We start from the raw sequence: 22,037 nt of genomic DNA, 5'->3' as shown, positions 1-22,037 counted from the left end.
AGCTATTTATAAGGATTTCTTCTCACAATTACAATTTACATTGGCTATTGCATGCTAATTATAAATAGTATAGTTTATCTTGATGGGAACCAAAGAAAAATACAAAGAAACAACCAAAAATGAAGTGCAAAATACCAAATTGGGAAAAATGACTAGGAAAGAGGAAGGCCAAAGTGTAGTAGAAAAGCCAGTTCTATGTAGAAGTACATGGGTTGTTTTCCCACAAAGATTCAGAATAAGAGGAACTTTGGGACAGATTTGGTGGGAGAAAGAAATGAGATCCAAGGAGTTTGGCTTTGGATCTGCAGAAGTTGAAGTCCGTGTGGAAGGACCTGGTGGAAGTGTACATAGTCAGTTAAGTATGTAAAGCTGGAGTTTTATACCTTTAAAGTGTTTAAAAGTTGTATAAGTGGCATACCAAGGATGAACTGTGGGAGCAGTCCACCCTGGGTGGAGGCAATAAAAGGGATATTGTTTGTATAATTAAAAATGAAACCAAAACTAATTAAAAATCAGCCTGCACTGACAATTCAGAAGAATACCAATGAAAAAATGTTGCTCCCAAAACCATCTTTTGTTTGTCTATACTCTAAGCACATGCACCAACAAGTTTTCAGTTTTGGTTGGGGGAATCCAAGACAGAGAATAAAATTTCTGATATTGGCAATTAAAATAATCAATGATGTTAGAACAGTTTAACAGCATTAGAACACGAATCTGGGAAGGTGAATGCTGATATGAGATATGATGGAAATACAGTATTTTTCCATGTATAAGATGCTATTTTTTTTTCTAAAATCATTAGACTGAAAATTGAGGGGCGTCTTATACATGGAAGTCAGACGAGGAGGGAGCCACGTGAGTGCATGAGCCTTATTGTTACTGAGGTCAGCTGATGCCATAATTGGAGGTGGAGGTCGAAAGTGCACAGATGCTATAGGGACCGGAGAGTTCTGAGCCCATAAAGATGTCAAAAAATAAAAAGATAAATACTGGTAAGCGATTGTCTTACTCTGCAAACTTAATGTAATCAGCTATGCAAAAGAGCATGAAAATAGAGCTGTAGAGAGACAATTTGGACCTCCTCCCACTTAGTGTATGATCAGACAGTGGAGAAAACAGGAAGAACAACTTCTTAAGATGCCACAAAAGAAGAGGCCTTAAGAGGAAAACCAAAAAAATGGGCAAACTTGAAGCAGAGGCTTAAGACTTGGATTATGGAGCAGCCTGGTTTTTATAGGCTCACAGACACAGAGTAGTTGCACAATAAATATTTAGTGATTAAATAGACAAAGTGTATTACTTGGCTTGTGAAAGTAGTTTAATAACAGAAAATATAGACTGATATAATAATAATAATAATAATAAAAATATCTCTCTTTTTTGGAAGAGCTCATGTCAATTACTTTCACAGGTCTACTTCGGTTTCTGCACCACAAAATGCTAAATAAATAGGGTGACTATATGTCCTAGTTTACTCCTGTGGTCTCAGCATTAATTATGAATGACACTTTCTCTAATTTTTATAGGAGTCTCAGTTAAGACAATGATATAATGTTCTGATGAGCTCCTGATATGATCTTCTAAAAATGTGCACAAATATATAGCATTGACAACAATTTAAGATATTATGCTTTATTTTCTAAATTTAACTGTCATCTTTATTAAACTGTTATTATTTTTATTTTCTCTTCTGATATAAGAGAGGAAATAAAAAATTTGCTGAGCAGATAGAAGACCGATAGTTACCATGATGTATATACTAATTTTTAGTATCTATAGGCATGGTAATGTTATTTAGTGGCCTGATAGTATAATTTAAATTTCAGTTAAAATTAGAGCCAAATCTCACTTCTGGTTAGTATCTGCTAGAATTTTAATTTTATACAAATTTTGTAATCTCTCTGATTCTTAGTTTGCTAAGATAGATATAATTCCTACTTCATAAGATTTCCACAGGCTAATTATTATAAAATTCCTAGCAGAGCACCTGCACTTAGTAGATACAAAATATTATAGTTATTATTAAGAAAAAGGAAATTAGGCTAGGAGGGGGAATGGTATATCTTTGTTGTTTTTACCTAATGCTTTAAATATTTAAGAGTTTTTCCTATATGTTGACTAATTATAATTATACATTCCTATGGTATCATTCAGGACTCTTCAATTATATGTAACAGAAACCATTGCAAAGTAATTTTAAGAAAATTACAACCATTGGCTCATGTACGAGTTAGCTCATGGGTGGGCTTGGGTTTGGCTTTCATGTAGATTCGGAGACAAACGATGTTGTCGGGTCTCTCTTGCCCTCTTGCTCTAGCTCTTGCTCACACTGGTTCTGCTCCGCCCCTTGTAAAGTAGTCTCATTCTCTCCTCTGCAGGCTAAGGAACACACTCACCAGTGGCTCCAGGGATCCTCATTCCAACCCAGCACAGTGGAAAGAGAGCTGCTATCTCCCGACATCCGTGATTGACTCTCCTGGGATCTACCCTCTAACCCCAGTTGCAATCTGACCAGCTTTATTCAGGAGAAGCACTAAACCCTAAAGCATACAGGTATGTGATGAATAAACCCGTTTCTTTTGCTTCTAGAAAGGTCTTAATTTTGTAGTTTGAATTATTGTCTGGGTTTTCTGGCTCCAAAGAGGAACTTTGGTTGAGAAAGTCTGAAGGTGAATGTTTTGAATGCCCAGGCCAAGATCAGAGAAGTGAGCAGAAATCAGGGTTTGGGAAATCTTGGATATCCAAAAAACGATTACTTCCATCTAGGCTTAGCTGATGACAGTACAGAGAATACTGTTCGCATGCCTACAAGAATATTGATATGCTGGTTTCTCTGGAAGATTCATTTCCCAAGGCACTCTCCTCAGGAGCTGAAGTGAAGCTGCTATCATTGCCACCTTCTGGGGCCCAGAAGATGCAGGGATGTGCCAAGTATATTCTTCTGGCTGGCTTCCCATGTCCTCTTCTTGAGATCTTTATTGAAGTGCCTCAAAAAGTGGGGGGAGAACTCTCTGAGCAATAGTCTTTGGGTTGCTGGAGTAACATTTATGCTCTGTCACAGAATGTCCCTTGGTGCCCCTGTCAGAATTATAATAAAGCTCATTTGTCAGTTCCAATGTGACATTTCTTATGTTTCTGTATAGTGCTTCTTAGATTACAATCCTTAGACAATAATCATTGTCAGCGGGATCTTCTTGGAAAATAAAGGGAAACATGAGCATCCAACCCCTACATCTGAACTGTTCCATTTGCTGTAAGCACCCTGTGCCTGCAGAGGAGTGACCTGTCTGCCATCAGTGTCATTTCAATGAGTAACCCGACTGACTCTCCTTCTACTAAGAACAGGACCCAAATTTTCATTCCACTTCTAGGGCTGTGTGACTGGCTTGTGTTTTCTTTCATATGTGTGCATGTATGTGTGGCAAGTTCTTGCTTAGAAAGCTAGTACCGCTTCAATTTTGTTTGCAATGTTACAAGTCACACTAGGCCAGAACTGTAAGGACTTCGCGGAGTCCTTGGTAAAGAGCAATCATTGCTGATAAGTTTCCTTCATTGGTACTTCATACATTTTGACAAATGGTATGCTTCAGCCAAATTATGTCGTTCTGTTTGCATCTTCATCTAATTCTAAAAATCTCAACTTTAAGGATATGGAAACCCAAGTGGAAGGTGAAATCCTTGGTGTCAGTTAGCAGGCAGGGTTTTCTGGGCTGCTTTATTTTTAAATAACCTGCTACAAATTAAACAGGGTCATTTATCTGTAACCTGTCTGTGTAAACTGAAAAAAGAAAAAAAAAGGATCTAATAATAGATTTTCTCATTTATAACAGAGTCTCTTTTTGTGTAAAATTTCCAGCTAATTTGGAAAGCTTTTGTGTGCATATTTAATTATGCAGATAGTTGCCTTAATTTGCCAATGGAAATACAACTACACCTAAATGGAGTTAAAGTTGGGAATGTAGCCCAGTGCTTTTGATTTTGTTTTATTACTTTACTCAGAATATTGATTTCATCAATCCTCCATTGTTCTCCATACACTTTTATTATGAGCTAATTTATTTTTACTACAACCCCAAATTGTACTTCTGTGTGAATAAAGTCTAAACAATGAAAAAAACCTCAATTCTTCTTCTCAGACTATCTATCTCTACCTTTCTAGTTGCCTAATGGACATTTCCATTAGACTCATTATAATCCCAAACTCCATGTACTTAAAATCAAGCTGTTAATCTAAAATCACATTTTGAATTAGTCATCCAGCTCTCCTGTATATCTCTATGGCATCGACCTCTACTTTCTTTTCCAGCTACTTTCTCTTCCATTCCTTATAGCTAAATTCTTCTAAGAGGTGTTTATGCTTATAGCTCCTAAGCTGTCTCTTCTCTTCCTCTCTTGAATCCAATCAAAGCAGGCTTTTATAAAACCCCTCCTCTCCATGGAAACAATGCTTATCACTAATGACCTCCATGTTGTTAAATTCAGTGCTCAAATCCCAGCACTTGATTTACTTGTACTGTCACTAGCATTTTCCTGATACATTTTCTTTCTTCGGTTTCTAGTACAACACAGTCTTCCAAGTATCCTGATGTCTTTGTGGCTGATCCTGCTCAGTCACCTTTGCTGGTGCCTCATCATGGCTCAGTGCTTAGACTTCTCTTTATATTTATACTCCTTATGCAGATGTTCTCTTTCAAATTAATGGCTTTAAATACCACCCAAATGTTGGTCACTCCAGACATATATCCATTGTTGTGAACTTCAGACATCTCTACTTGGATACTTAATAAAAATCTCAAATTTCATGTGTCTAAAACTGAGCTTCTGATTCCTTCTCATAATTTTATGCTTCCACAGTCTTTTCCATTTCACTAAATTCATTCTTTCAAATATTAAGGCCCAGGCTTCAAGGTAATTATTGGCTCCTCCCCCCACCCTTAGACCCCCAAACTCCAACACATCAATTAATTCTGTCATTTTATATTCACAATCAGGACTGCTTACATAATTTGTGAGGCCTAGTGCAAAATGAAAATGTGGGGCCATTTATTTAAAAATATTAAGAATTTCAAGACTATAGCAGCAGAACATTGAACCGAGGGCAGAGTCCTGTGTGATAGCCTAAAACACTTGCCTAAGAAGCCTGTTCACAATATATTAATTCTAGGTACTTCCCACCTCTTCTTCAGTCACATGAGATTCAAGCTACCATCATTTTTTTTTTTGAGAACTATTTAAATGGGGTCCTATCAGGTCTACCCTGTTCTCCCTCCTGACCCTCTCAATGTATTCTCAACTGTGCAGAGAGACCTATTAAAAAACAAATCAGATAATATCACTCTTTGCTCAAAACCCTCCAGTGACTGTCATTTCACTCACAATAAAACTTTCATTTCTCTTTCTTCAACCTAAGTTAGTACATCATCATGTCACACCTACATGACTGCAATATCCTCCAAACCTTCTTATACTACACTCTCTTGATTTTGATCTGCCCGCATACCTTAACAGGGCCAATTTTTATGAAACACTGTTTCTACCACCTCACTTTATAAGACATAATCCTTATCTCATAATATTTCAAGTTAAAACTCCTCAGGCTCTTAAGGCCTTCCACAGTTTACTCCAATTTTACAAAATAGTCCCATTTCCCATTTTGTCTCCAAAAATCTCCATTCACTTAGGCAAGCTAGTCTCAAATACACTCCATATTCATCTATAATCCTGCTAACATCATTTCCTTTAGCAGGAAGCACATTTTTTTTTCCCTATGTCTGTCTCAATTACACACATCTTCCACGGCTTACTTTATTTTCTACTTCCTCCAAAGCCTTCTACAATTACCCCAGTTCTCACTGATTTTCCCTGCATTTTAACATCAGATGAACTTAGATCTTTCTACTACCCACTTTAAGACAAAGATGTACTCTCTGGAATTGGTCACAGATTGTTTCACTGAATAAGCACCTTTTGGGCAGGGTCCACATTTCCCCCCTGCAATGTTGAGTCCAGGAAAAGTGCCTAATACAGGTCATCTAATAATTACTTATTTTCTAAATATATTATATGTGTTAACAACAGGCACTAAATATGAAAGAAATCAAAGCAGACCTTTTGGAGTATACCATAGAGGGCATGCATAATACACAGAATAATGAGAGATATTGTTTGAGCTCTGGACAAGCACTCTACTAAGGGTTTTGTATATTTTAGCTTATTTACTCTTCACAATAATCCTGTGAGTTAGGTACCATTATTCTCATTTCAGTTATCGGTAACCTGAGGTTCAAAGAGGTTAAGGAACTTCACTAAGGACATAACTAGGAAGTGGCAGAATGGGTTTCAAATACAGGTAATCTGCTAACTCTGCCCATCCCCTGAGCTGAATTGCCTCTCACAGTCTACATTTGTTTACTGTAAAATTTTAAAGCTCTAGACCACTATCATAATTTTAATATAAAGTTTATTATATACTTTGCTAAGATACAAACCATATTTTCCTTTTTGCTGTATCAGAGAACCATGGAGGTTTTGTACTTTGTCTCAGTCAGATATCAGAGGAAAGTATCCAATTATTCACTTATTTTATCAGTTACGCCCACTTTATAAACAGCTCTTAGCAAACATGGAGCCCACATGGTGAGTGCATAGTACTATTTTGCAGTCATTCCACCACTGAGACAAGAATACCAAGTGTCTGCCGGTCTTACTAATTAGTTTCAGAAAGACTTGTTTTCAATGGTTGAGTTTAAAAACATTACATTTACTACAGTTTGTTGAAAGCTTTTTTTTCTGGCCTGTATTTCTGAGTTGCAGCTTAATTTTTCACTGTCTTATTTTAATTTCTCTCTTTCTTTATAGATCTCATCCTCTCACTTATTATTCTTTGTCTTCTCTCTGTTTCTGGCTTTTCTTCCTGCAGCTGGGCTTTGGTTAGAAGGGATGGATGCAGCTGCCCAACCATTTTCACATTCTTCACTGATGTGATTTTCTTGAGGTAAAACATCATTTAAGAAGTATTACTCAACAATTAAATGTTTCTGTCCTCCTCAAATTCGGTGTCTGAAAGCCTGCCAGTAAGACCCTTTGCAGTTGTTTGTATTGGTTTGGATCCCTTCCTGTTATGCATTATTTTATTTGTTCTGTGCTGATTTGGCTTTTATGTAATATTTTGTTATAGTTGTAATTTCCTCTTTCTATCTAATCTCAACCACTGACTTGGTTTCACTGTTATCTCCCTCCCACCCCCCACCTCCTGGGGAAAGGGTTCATTGACTACTTCCCACTACAAGTTTGACTGCTTTTTAAACTAAATATTTCATCTATTTGATGGGCCAGATTTTCACAGGATTAAGGGGAAATTTTGGAGGCAGGAGTTGGATTCTTGCTCAGCCTTTGAAGATTCTTAGTTGTCTACCGTGCTTTTGGATTAAAGCAGGGGCACAAAGTTGTACCCAAATTGGTAGTGGAAACCTTAGACTATCTGGTTTGAGTGTGGTGCTACATGGAAGTGTCTTTTCATCTTTCAACAGTTATCCTAGACTTTTTCAGAGTAGCATTTCAGCTGACTTTTTAATAGAACCATTATATATTTAGACATTTGGTTCTTGTTAATTCATTGAATAGGTCTTATTCATGATGCTTAGTTTATCTTTAGACAAATAGAGACATATTAGGGTACCTGAAGTGAATGTTGCTATTTAGCATTTATAGAAGAGAAACTAAGGAGATAGATCCAGGGATAATATAAAGATATTTAACAACCATGAATACTAATGCTCACAATGGAAGCCAGCCTTTGACTTGGGTCTTGGGGACTCCTGTCATAGTAATACTTAACACCTTTGTTGCTGAATTATTGGAAGACTGGGGTACTGGGGAAGGTGGGGACACCAGGGTGTGCACCTGGGGAACTTGAGTTAGTATGGACTTATTTTGATACTTTAATAAGTGGATACATGTTAGTCTTAGGTGAGAGTGTGCTCACAGTTAATACTTTAATTTATTTTATTCAGATGCAGTCATCCTTTTCCAGTTTATACAATGTGACCCACTGAGAATACTGGAAGGACATATGATTTCCTATGATGGCTCCTAGCGAAAAGTGTCCAGGACAAGTTTAGATATTTTTAAATTGAGCTTCTCAAGTTTTTGGAAGTCAAAACTACTTTTATCTAAAGAAGAAAGTACTTTTTTTAATATTTCAAAAGGAATTGAATGTTGGATTGAGTTTTGTTTGTACCAATTATTAACTTTAATATTGGGAAAATCGCTCAACAACTTTAATTTTCACAATCCTTCCTTATCGGTAAAAAGGAAGAAATTGAATCAGATGAGCTCTAAGTTCCCTTTCAGATCTAATATTCTCTAATTCTATTTAAATACCAACATGAAAACTTCTTCTGCCTGCCATGTAATAAAATCAATTCATCTTTTAGGACATGTAGAAAAAGACAATATGACCAGTTTCTGGGCATATGAACCACCCTGATAATTACTTACACATTTCTTTCCACAGGGTTTCAACACTCCCCTTAAAGATTATCTGACTAAAATATTTTTTCCTTTGGTTTGAATACAAAAAGCAAACAATAACTTTATAAAATAACTTTCCTTTTTGCTATATATTCAGCATTCAAATTCACTATAGCCTTTCTTCAGTGAGGGTGCAGTCACACTGCTTTCTGCCTTACATGGAAGACAAAACTTTCAGTGTTTATTTCAATTGTAAACGGGTTGAACTATGTAAAAGTTCATTGTTGAGTTAGCATTTGTCAGTTTCAGGACCATGCAGAATGAGCTGTTTTTCACATTAATGACACCTATGTAGTAAGTCAGAACTATTTTTAAAAAATATATATTTTTATTGATTTTAGAGAGAGAGGAAGGCAGAGGGAGAGAGAGAGAAACATCAGTGATGAGAGAGAATCATTGATCGGCTGCCTCCTGCACGCCCCAAACTGGAAATGGAGCCCGCAACCCGGGCACGTGCCCTGACTGGAATCAAACCATAACCTCCTGGTTCATAGGTCGATGCTCAACCACTGAGCCACGCCGGCCAGGCTGTAAGTCAGAACTATTAATATGTGGAATAAACAGTCTTTACCTTGATTAAAAGGAGGAAACTAGAAACAGTCTTTTTAACCTTAAAAACTGTTGTGCATTTCATCTGGATCACACACTAGAATTCTGTCTTTGGCATTTTCACAGGTCTCTGAAGCTCAACCCCTGACTTGTTTAGGTCATGTGGTTCTCTACCTTCACACTGATAACCTGTTTTACAGACAGCGGCTTTAGACCCCAATTATTACATTTAAATATATATATTGATTTCAGAGAGGAAGGAAGAGAGAAAGAGAGTTAGAAACATCAATGATGATGCTGTATGCCCCACACTGAGGATGGAGCCTGCAACCCGGGCATATGCCTTGACTGGGAATCCAACTGTAACCTCCTGGATCATAGGTCGATGCTTAGCTACTGAGCCATGTCAACCAGGGCCCGAGTGACCACATTTTGATAACGCTCTTATTTACAAGCTAAATCATGGTCCTTCACATGAAACTAAATATATTCCCCTTAAGGTGAAGGCCAGTATTTTACATGTTCTTATTATAGTATCAGTTGTCATGTTATAGGTCCTCTGTGACAAACATGCCATTATTGAGGGAAACAGCCCTATGACAATGAGTGCCTTGTTTATGTTTGGGTACAATATATTTTTATTGAATTTAGCTATTAACTTTGTTGATTTCAATTTAACTGGAATGTATATGTTTGTTAAAGACTGTACAAATAATTAAAAAGTAAAAATTGGAATTAGAATTAGAAATCAGAAAAAGTAACTACAACAGGAAAGATTCAACCTGATATGATTTGGCCAAAAATACATTCATTGTTTTATTCTGTCTACTTACCTGTCCACCATTAAGGAAACATTTATTCAGGGCCTAATATTCTCTAGGCAATTGTTAATTTTTGTAATATAAAATGAAGGAAAGCAGACCTAGATCCCAAGGAATTCATCTTTAGGGTATACATCAAAGATATAAATTATTATAATGTACTTTGGTTTGTAAAACTAGAGGAAAATATTGCAAAATACAGTGGTGATAACAATAACAAAAATTATATAGGTCTTATCTATACCAGGCAATCATCTAAGCAATTTATATTTAATCTTAATGATAACAAGTATAAGCACTACAATTATTATTCCCATCCTACAGATGAAAACTGAAATATAGGAAGTTACTTGTTTAATGTCACTCAGTAATTCTGGGTCCATTGAGAGGAATCACTTCTCACAGATGGGAGATTTAGTTGTGTCAGAGATTCATTAGCACATGAAAACAGTTACAAAGGGCCCTGTGTATGGGAACCAGTGAGCCAAGTAGGTCTTTCCAAACTCATGCCTTGTAAAAGGATGTTTATATCCAGAATATCTAGAATATTGCCTAGAATATATATTACTTGCACTTCTGAACAGGCTGCAGTGGGTACTAATCTTAGTATTATATTTCTCTTCCCAGTTACAAGTATGTTACAATCAGTCATTGATTTTTAGGATATGTTTATTAAAGAGTTTACCAACTTTTTGCCAGGTGACAAATTCCCCTACTTTCCCATCTTAATCATACTGCATTAGTCACATATCTAGGATATCTATCTATCTATCTATCTATCTATCTATCTATCTATCTATCATTTATCTAGCAAGCATCTATCTAGCATCTATCTATCTACTTACCTATCTACCTATCATCACCTGTCATTCAAGAGACAGAGAGAGGAAAAGAGAGACACAGAGAGAAAGAAATAGATGTACTTATTATGAGGAATTGACTTATATGATAAAGGAGGCTGAGAAGTCCCACAGTCTGCTCTCTGCAAGCTGGAGACTGAGGAAAACCAGTGTTATAGTTTCAGTTCTAGCCTGGAGACCTGAGAACTGGAGCAGTGATGGTATAAGTCCCAGTCCCAGGGCAGGAGAAGACTGGTGCAAAGAGAACACATTCCTTCTTTTTCTGCTTTTTTATTGTATTTAGACCCTTAAGGCATTGGCAGATACCCACCCAGATATGGGAGGGCAATCTGCTTTGCTTAGTCTATTGATTGAAAAGCTAGTCTTTTCTGGAAACACCTTCACAGACACATGCAGAACTAATGCTTAATCAAATATCTGAGCACCCTGTGATCCAGTCCAGTTGACACATGAAGCATCTGATTAGCATCAAGTGTCTGCTGCCAGCAGATGTCAGGTACTTTAGCTACAGACATCTCTTTGGATGGTTCCATTTCTCCATGTTACAGTTTGCAGTCAGTCAAGAGGAAAAATATTAATCAAAATAGTAATTCAGCTGATATATGTGAAAATAAGTTTTATTTTATAAAGTTTAAATATTACCTCATCTCTTTTCCACCTGAAATAGATTTTTCCTAATTTTGTTGAGAATACGGGGAAATGAATTCACTTATCACAGTTAGTTGTAGAATTGTAAATTAGCACAACCTTTGGAAGAGAAATATGCAAATATTTTGACATAATAAGAATGTGCACAAAGATAACAGTTCTTAATTATAGGTACTATATTGTAAAGAAAAAATTGAAAAAATTTACCTGGTAATAGAGGATGGGCCAAGTCAATTATAGCCAAACAATTGGATATGGCATAGCCATTTAAATATCACGTGTGGAAGATTAATTATTGAACTAGTGAAAAGTTGCTACTATAGTTAATGTTGAGTGAAAAAACAGACTAATAATATATTATTATATTACTAGTAGTATATATCAAATAATATATTCAGTATGTGATTGTTATAAAGAATGTTAAGTTATATATGAATATAATATAAAATACATGCATGTAAAATTGTACTTATGTATAAATATGTGTATATATATAGAGAGAGATACATTCTAGAAGATTATAAACTAATAATTTCTAGTAATGGAATTACAGGAATTTTTGAAAATTCTTTCTGTATTTAACATGAATTGTGTAATTAAAAGTAAAATAATTATTGATAGATCAGTACTAGGGAAAGATAAAGAAATCTAGATAAAATAAAATAAAATTTCTCACTCTCACTTCATAAAATTGCTTTGTAATATTACTTTTAGTAAACATGGTCCTTCTCATCCAGATTTGAGCTATATGTTGCACACACTATTTACCTATTTTTTTGGTGAATGCCTTTCCTAAGGTTTTTAATAAGGACTGTTATTTTTTTTTTAACATAACTAGTCTACACTATGATAATTTTTTTAAAAATATATTTTATTGATTTTTTACAGAGAGGAAGGGAGAGAGATAGAAAGCTAGAAACATCGATGAGAGAGAAACATCGATCAGCTGCCTCCTGCACATCTCCCACTGGGGATGTGCCAGCAACCCAGGTACATGCCCTTGACCGGAATCGAACCCGGGACCTTTCAGTCCGAAGGCCGATGCTCTATCCACTGAGCCAAACCGGTTTCGGCCACTATGATAATTTTTACATACAAGAAAGGAGTTCATGATTAATAAAGGCAATGCTTCGGCACTGGCATTAGCTTCATTTCAGTATGTTCTAGATCAGAAGTCAGTAGATGGCAGTACACAGGCTGAGGCTGGGCCTTAGGTGTTGGGATTAGCTCCCATAGTATCCTCTAACATTTAAAAAGCATAATATCTTTTTTTTCACATAAAAATCTATATATGGGGATTCCATTGAAAAACATTATTCTCACAATGCAGAGTTTGAGTTTCGGCAGAAAGTGACTATTTGGAGATGAGCAGCCACTGTCATTTATAAATGGGCATACGTGTTCTAGTTTGCCATGGTCCTGTCACTCCCTACTTTATTTTATTCTTGGTTCAAAATTGTTGCCTAAGTTTATAGTCATTCGTTTATTAGTCTTTTAAAAATCATCCTGCTTTTTATCGTATTTAAGGATAAGGATGAAAGACTTGGGTTATCTCTTTACTCTCTTAACTAACATCATGTAGATGACAATTGAGCCTGTAATTTCAGGGTATGTTTTCTTATTTTTCTAAAAAGATGTCAAAGAGGGATAGAAAGAAGAAGAGGAAGGGAGAGGGGAAAAGAGACGAGGAGAGAAACCACATAACAAAGGCACTTATCAGAACTTATCAGAGGAATACATGTGATGTTGATAAAACTGGTATTTTTGTTGTTGTTGTTTTTTCTGGTTTACAACTTTATCAATGACCATATAGATTTACTTTATTTGTATTTGAACAGTTCAATATTTGTTTAGTTTGTGCTTTAAAGTAAATGATTGAGCCTTTTTTTTTTTTACAACTGCTTCTGAGTATAGGAGCAGAAAAATAATAAAATATTAAAAGAAAACTAGCTTTGCAAATTTATTGAAATCAAAAACAGAAAAGCAGATTAGCTGGGAGTGCTACAAGGGGGCAATGATGGTCTGGCCAGTTAGGACACTGAAGCATTAACCAATGTGCAATTAAAAAATAAAACCTGTGAAGAAGCAAAGTGGGAGAATAAAAGCCCATTAAAGCACTTCTAAGAGTTAAGGCTCTTGCCAGCAGAGCCATCTGTCAAGAGATTGTGGAGAAGGAGATTTCTGTAAGCATTTTCCCTTGGGACCAAATGAAGTGCCAAGAAAAGGTGTGTGGCATCAGGAGTGAGGACAAACTCTGGGTCTTCTGCTGTGTTCATCACAGACAGAGAGGGAACCGTCAACCCACTGGGTCTCACAGAAGAGGAAGAGAAGAGAGGGAAGTCTCTATATTGCTTTTGACTAGAGAACCAAGGTTGTAATAAGAAGAATTTATGAAAATAAGTCTCTTTTAAGGTAAGTTAAGCTTTATTGCATTGAATTCTTAAAATGTTCCATAATTCAAAGACAATAATTTATTAAACTTTGCATAATAAGGGTAGTAATACAAAAATGAATCTTAAGTTTCTGAGTGAAATTATAGAAGGAGCTCAAAAATACTTGAACAAAAGTGGGAATGTCATCTTTTTTGAAAACTTAAATCTTGGGAGTTTTTGCAAATACCCAAGACATCTATGTATATGAAATGTTATATTAATATGCTATTTTCACTGATTTATTCTGAGTAAATGCTGGGTAAAAAGTAATCAAGATGGACTCATGAGTATTTGCCTCTAGAGAATTAAGTTCATGCCATGCTGTGAAATAATTAAAAACCATACAACCATGAAAGTTACAAGGGTTTATAATAAGGACAAATATTTCATGAGGTTTCTAGAATTATGTCAGGAAATGATACTTGAGTTGTTAAGATTTTAAATAGATCTTAGTTCACTTCTTCCCCTATGTTCCTATATAGTACTATTTTGTGTTTTTAAACAACATTTATTCTCTATTTCCTTTGTAACTGATTTTATCTTTCTTTCTTTAGATATAAAAAAAATGCTGATTATAAACTTAGAATAAAGATATCATAGATAAACATTATGCATTGTTTTCAGATTTTTTTAAGGGAGAAAGAGTTATCTCTTTAAAGTCAAGAAAATAAATACGCAATTTAGCAAATTTTAAAAAACGGACAAGAAGTTGTTAATCAGAAATCAGGCCTAAACATAGTTTAATCCAATTTTATTTTGTCCTGATCAAAATAGAAACATTTGCTTAATATATTGGTTACTTAGAGAAGTAGAGATGAGCAGACATAAATATAATTCTAAACACTGGTAAGAAATAATCTTATCTTCTGGGAAAGAATACAAAGTCCAATAAAACAGGGCTAATTCTGAGTGATCACAGTGATCCAGTGTTCATGCTGGCACTGTGCCCATATCAGATTATTGTGTCTGTAATTGGAGAGAAATTATCTAGTGAATTTAAGTCAAGTTATCTTATGAATTCAATTATAATGGACAATTAATTTTAATAACCCAGTCTTTTAAATCTTCCTTTCTTTCCTACAAAGGGACAGTTGTGCCTGAATTATCAGGATATTGTTTAAATTCTTGTGTGTATTTTTAATTCATTCTTCCATTCACTTGTTCATTTAAATACTAGTTAGTGAGCAATGTTCAGGTGGAGGGTATTATTGGCCTGGACATGAGATAATGAATGGATGTGGTCCCTGCTCTCAAAGAGCTTACAGTTCATTACATGGCACGGGAGTTCTCCCTTGAGTTTCAAAATAATTTGAAAAGTTAAACTTGAATATTATTTTAGCAATATGAATTTAAAGCTAAAGGAATTCAAGTGATAGCAATAGGAAGTATGCACATTAATAATATAATTTAAGGTGTTCCGTACATTGATTTTATTGGTTCTTCAGTATTTTAAAATTTTGTTTAAATTAGCAAGGACTGAAATGAGCATTATTTGCTCTGCTCTTGGGTTTTCATTAAATATGGTTTGTGGTACTTAAAAAAAAACATGGAACAGATGAGTTTTATATGTAGACAAGGACAAAAGAAGTCTTGTGCAATAAAAAGAAGACAAATTCTACTAAAGATTTACCAATACTGCATTTTGTTTGTGATCAAAGTCTGGTTTCTGAATATATGGATACATCTCTGAATATGAAGTCTATTTGAAATTGGAAATTAGATACTTACCTGCTATAACCATTGTTGTTGCTAAGATTGATTTGGGGGTATGTGCATTTCTAGCATTTTTGGCAGTAGTACAAGGATTGGTTCTGAACCAAAATAATATGTAAGTTTTTGAGTTATGGAGATCCTTTCTGGGATCCTTGCCAGAAATAATGAAGTTCTTGCTTGGATGAGAAAGTCTGGAAACTGTCACCTCAAATTAAGTGCATTTATAATAGCATACTATCATCATATCTTTTTAAAATAATGAAATGCATATTTTGAATAAGCAAATGTATAAGACTGTATGATCCCTCTTTCTATCATTAGTGGGATGCTTCTTGGAGCTTCAATCTTTACTATTCTGTACTTCGAAAACCACTGTTTTCAAATTATAGCAAGAGACTATATCTCTATGTTCTTTCCTGCCTATTGCCTTAGCACTTAGTGGGTTCTGCTCTTGCTGGTATAACTAGGACAGCAGAAGAGGGAAAACATCTCAGTTTAGACATGTACTCACAGCTGCATTGCTCTCTGCTGCTAGCTTCAGCTCATTGGCCCCTGCTTTCTCTTGCCAGCCATGTGCACATGACCCTGCTTGAGGCCTCACTTTTCTTCTTTATCCTCAGCACAGTGCAGTGACGAAGAGTGAGCACTAGTTAGTTGCATAGGGCTAGTTCTAGCACTAAACTTGTCAGGCAGCTGTACTATCTCCAGGGATTTGTTGTTGGTGGTCCTTTATTTAACATGAAAAACAATTGTGGCACAAGATGGTTTGGGATGAAAATATCACTACCTCATGCTACGCCAATGAGTTATACCAGAATAATAATCAGTTAGAATAAAGCGATTCTACCTTCTAATATATGGGTATTTAGTTTTCCTTCTATCCTTTTTTTTTTAGGATCTACTCAGACAGGTGCCAAGGACTACTTTTTATTTTTTCTTTCAACAATATTGACTGATGTTCTACTATGTACCAATATTTGTAAATTCAAATTATATTCATTGGCTAAATGAAACTACATGTTGAACTCCCTAATTGCTTCTTTGTGGTTCTAGGATCTGGCATAATCCTTGGCATAGAGTAGATACTTAATTGTCACGAATACTTGAATGTACTAATCAGAGTTGGACTACCTGGTATATGGAGGCTACTGGGAGAAACTCTATAGATCCAACTTCATTTTTAGGAAGAAAGATGAACTAGCATCAGAAAATAACTGAGAGACTAGCTTTAGAATAGTTGGGGTTCTCTGAGATGTTTTCACAGGAAGGCACAGGAAAAAGTCTTTAAGTTCCTCTCTGGGACCTCCCAAACTGTCACTTTTAAAGCCTACTTCTGAGGTTATTCAGGAACACAACTGTAAGAGAGAAACGCAAAATTCCATTTATGTACATGGAACGCAAGTCAACAATACCTACGAAAAATATCTCAATATTTAATAAAATAAAGCACCAATTTTAAGACTGTTTTATGAAATTGAGATGATGAGAATATCAATTCATTAAAGTGGGAAACTGAGTCATTTGACAAATTTCATCTATGTATATAATTAAATCTCTATTTTTTTGTTTGTTTCAGTAGCAGTTTTCCTTGCTGTCCCTTTTCACAAAATTGCTAAGATAAACACCTTACACAAATTAGATACAACATAATTTTTGGTGCATGTATGCATGGCATTACTTTATTATTACTAACAATGAGAACAATAGAAGTTTACATTTACATACCATTTTATGTTATATTAGTTACAAATGTTAGCAATGTAAGGGGCCTTAGCAGCACTCCAAACAAATTCCCTCATTTCACAGATGAGAGAACTGAGTAGTATAGAGGTTAACTTTTTTTTTCTAGGGGAAAATTAACCAACATTGTCATTCAAAGTTATGTTTTCTATTATATGAAAAGTGGTTGTCAACGAGACACTCAAGGTCAGGGTTGATATCTGGCTGTATCTTCTTTTAAAAAAGAATTTAATGGCTTCATTAAAATCTAGGGATATATAAAAGGCAGCAGTACTATCACTCAGTTAACAGAGATTTACTTATCAGAATTTCAAACAAGGAACTCATCAGGCTACAAATTCTTTTCAAGGAACAGAACTGCCCTATAGTCAAAGAACTTGAGGGCCATATCTCCCATCATGCCCTTGATGAAAATTCTGACAATGTGTTCTAGTATGGGCTGAAAGAGGGCTGCTTTCTGTCTCAGCTAGCTCAGGGTATGGAAGTCAACCAAGAGAAAGACAGAGTTAAGGATTTCCTCTTCTTTAAAGAGCCAATATGCTCAGAGCATCTTGGCATGTCTATTCTGAATCATGTTCCCATATTCCCAAGTTAGCCTATCTAGGTGTCCTTAAGGCTGTTTATCCTTCTAGGTGTCCTTGAGGCTGAGAACTGGCCTTTAGAGTAGAGTCAGCTCCCACAGTGGCTTGAGACCCAAGGCAATCCCAGAGAAAAAGCAGAAACAAGTACGAGACAGTGACAAAGACATTGACAGACAGCCACTGAAGAAAAAAAAAAAAACCACACACACACACACACACACACACACACACACACGCACACACGCACACACGCACACACGCACATGCGCACACTTATCATTTATGGAGACACAGAGATATATCATGTCAGGACTTCTTTATCTATAATAAAGAATTAAGTTTTTAAAAGAAAAATAGCATAATTAGAGTAAAACTATCTTGAAGCAAAGAAGTGTTTGAAAATATTTTCTTTTCTGAAAACAGTTTAAGAAAGCATTTCTGAATATTGTGTTCTGTAGGAACACCAACTCCATGGAATGTCCTCCCACCGTGTTCCCCAAACCCCATTCTAAATAATTTGTTGATCATATAACTTTGGGGAATATTGGATTGAACAAAGTTAAATAGCCATCTTTATCACAGAGTTTTCAAAAGCATTGTAAATCCCTAAGGGATGTATTAAGATGCAGTTTTCATAAAATTTATATGAATACTGACAATTTTTGGTTTGGAATTTCTCATGGTATCGGTATTCTGTTCAATGTACATAGGAAGTAGTGACTTTCATTATTTAACACTGCATTGGGCATTGTGGGCAACCAAGACATATTTTTTTCATCTTGTGTGGTGTTCCATGAAAGGGAGTCCTAATTGGATAAATTTTATTATTGGCTAAGTAGTACGATGGTACCATTGGCCATGATTTTTATTCACAATAGACTACCAGAGGTCTAATGAGTTTTTCATATCTGAGATGATCCAGGTTGCTAGTTTTCCAACTATTGAAAGATGAAACAGAGCTTTTTTTAAAAGTGTATTCTTCCATAGACATAGAATATGTAAAATAGATACAAAGCAGGCTGATTTGGTTGATTTGGGGTAGGGTTATAAAGTCTTTTCTCTTTGGCCTCCTGAAGAAACTTATATAAAGTCACCCTTAAGCATGAACTCCTGGTGCTGCAGTATTCTGGATATTGCTTATTTTGTTCAATAAAGCACCAGAAAACAAGGATTTATCTTCATAAAACCTTTGATTTTTTTAAAAATAAGCATCTTATGTTATAACAAGAATTCAAAGATTATAAAATGGTTATTCTTGTTAAGTTTCTTGAATTTTTGAAGATCACAACTAAAATGAGTTTTTCAAATATTATTTCCTTAGATTTCTTAAAAAAATAAAGACTATTTAAAGTGTATGACAAAAAGAGCAAAACCTGAATATCACCAATATTTTCCTGAATTTGTATTGGTTTTCTATTGCTATTGCAATTTAAAACAACATGAATTTATTATCATATAGTTCTATAGATCAGCAATCTGACATGGATCTCACTGTACTAATTTTAAGGCTTTTCAAGGCTGCTTTCCTTTCTGAAGACCCTGGAAAATAATTCATTTCCTTTTTTCTCCAGCTTTAGAGGTCACCTGTGCTACTTAACGTGTGTATGCCTTCCTCCATGTTCAAAGCCAGCAATTTAGCATCTCTTTGACCTTGCTTCCATCATTCCATATCTCTCTCTGACCACAACTAGGAAAGCATCTCCAATTTTAAAAACTCATGGAATTACACTGGGTCTACATGTATAATCCAGGATAATCTCACCCCAAGGTCCATATTCTTAAAGTTTCCTTTACATATTTACAGATTCTTGGGATTAGGATGTGAACAATTGGGGATCCATTATTCTGCCTATCAGAGTATTTTCAGTCCCTTCCTCAAATGCCAAATCAGTAAATATATTAGTTTCATCAAACTAAATAAATCATGAGTAATTTTTCCTCTTTGCATGTGAGTTCCTTTCCAAATGATCAGGCAACTACTCCTTGTCTTCAGGGTTCTGGGCCTTCCTCTGAGGCATCTGATTACTACTTTCTCTCCTCTATTTATAGGTAGTAGCTTCTGTGTCCACCTCCATCTGTGTCCTCTTGGACTCCTGCCAATAATGTGAGTTCCTAAAAGCAAGAACTCAATCCAATTTAGCTTGTTTTTCTTTAAAATCAGCTACCTTTCTCTAGGTGATATTCCTGGGTTCACTTCTTAGGTGACACTCCCACATTTTGGACTGTCATCCATGTACCAATGACTCAAATCATTATTGCCGGTTTTGATTCCTCCTCTAATTTTCAACTTACTTAGCCAACAGCCTATACGACATCACCTCTTTGATTCTCAGTCAATATACATCTGAGTTAGAGTCCCCAAGACAACTCTCAGCTTCAGTGACCTGCTAGGACTGTCAGGACTCAGAAAGCTCTTACACTCATGGTGACACTTTAATACAATGAAAATACACAGGTTAAATTCAGCAAGTTACAAATGCAGAAGACTAGGAGAAATCAGGCACTAGCCTCCATTTGCTCTCTGCTAGTGGAGTTCTAGGACCACACTTAATTCTCCTGGCAACAATGTGTGATAAAATATATGAGGTACTGCCAATCAGGGAAGCTCATCTGAGCCTTGGTGTCCAGGATTTTGGTTGGGGGTTAGTCACATAAATATGGAATGCCTGTGTGACTAAATTCAGCTTCTCAGTCCACAGCTCCACCAGAAGTCAAACCCAGGGCCCCAGTGAGCAAAAACAGGTGGTCACCATGAATCACCTTGTTAGCATAAACTAGCATTGCCCAAGGCTACAGGTATACAAAGACACTCTTAACAGATAGGCTATTCCAAGAGAGTACAGGTTATCTCCCAGGAGCTGGTGAAGGGCCAGTCTTCTCTAAGGGTTGTGCCGAATTTTAACTCTCCAAATTTTTGAGGTAATTCTTTACTCCACAGCATCTCAAATTTAACATGGCTAAATCAGAACACTTTATTTTCCCCAAAATCTACTCTTACTTGAGTCTTTCCCATTTAGGTAAATGGTATTACTATCAACCCAGTGGCTCAAGGAAATAAGCAAATCTAAGAATAATTCATTTCTTCTCCTTACCCTATACATCAGTTTTATGAACAAGTGCTAAAAACCCTGCTTTCAAAACATTTCTAAACCTATCCTGAATCTTCCCACTTCTCTGTATCTCTGCTACTTTGACCATAGCCCAAACCACCTGGATTATGGCAGTAGTCTTCTAAATGGTTTCTCTCCTGCTTCCCTTCCATCTGTTCCAGAATATTTAAAAAAAAATAATTCAGGTTATGGCATAACCCTGCTGAAACCCTCCAGGGACTTTTCATCATCAGATCCAAACTCCTTTCTGAGTTCAGTTTCTGGCCCTAGCCAGTTTGGCTCAGGGGACAGAACATTGACCTCCGTGAAAGGTCCTGGGTTTGATTCTGGTCAGGAGCACATGCCCAGGTTGCAGGATCGATCCCCAGTGTGCGGCGTACAGGGGGCAGCTGATCAATGATTCCCTCTTATCAATGATATTTTTCTATCTCTTCCTCTCCCTTCTTCTCTGAAATCAATAAAAATATATTTTGAAAAATTTTAGTTAATCTAGCCCCGCCTATCTTGATAACCACATCTCACTCTTTGTTTCCCCTATGGTTCTGTCAAAGTGTCCTTCTTTTTGTTCCTTAAACTTCCAAACTTGTCTTTGCCTCAAGATATTTGCACCAATGATTCTGATACTTGACATGCTTTTCCTTTGTTTTCATGTAACTGCCTTTTCATCATTTCTAATTTTAAATACAAATATCAATCTCTTCAGAGAGGCTTTTTCTCACCATTCTGAAAAAAGCACTTATTCCTCATTTGACATCACTCTATTTGTATTGCATTATACTCATCACTATCTAATATTTTTTAAGGTTTACCTTTTTTAAAAAAGAGGGTTTTATCTTGCATCTTACCCTGGCATAAATAATATAAGACCATATAAGTACAGGATCTTGCTTGTCCCCTTTATAGCCTTTGGTTGACAATAAAAGATATCCAAATAATATTTACTCAGTAGAGAGATAATTTTTAATCACTAAAGTTTAAAAAGTGTTTGGATTATAATTAATGTTTAATAAAAAGTTGTTTACTAAATTTGAGGACAAATGAATAATGG

The 22,037-nt window shown here is 35.7% G+C and overlaps 1 long non-coding RNA gene across 1 annotated transcript in view; it reads left to right on the top strand.

Annotated features, from left to right (window-relative positions):
- The window catches only part of LOC102252913, a 195,107-nt gene that overhangs the window by 94,887 nt on the left and 78,183 nt on the right, over nucleotides 1-22,037 (top strand). The window contains exon 4 of the long non-coding RNA XR_001363151.1: nucleotides 2,382-2,556. This is a non-coding gene — a long non-coding RNA (uncharacterized LOC102252913). The remainder of the gene's footprint in view (nucleotides 1-2,381; nucleotides 2,557-22,037) is intronic.

This window comes from Myotis brandtii, unplaced genomic scaffold, assembly GCF_000412655.1.
Source record: "Myotis brandtii unplaced genomic scaffold, ASM41265v1 scaffold344, whole genome shotgun sequence".
Lineage (NCBI taxonomy): Eukaryota > Metazoa > Chordata > Mammalia > Chiroptera > Vespertilionidae > Myotis > Myotis brandtii.
The sequence above is the reverse complement of the archived record's forward strand: the minus strand, read 5'-3'. Positions and strand labels throughout refer to the sequence as shown.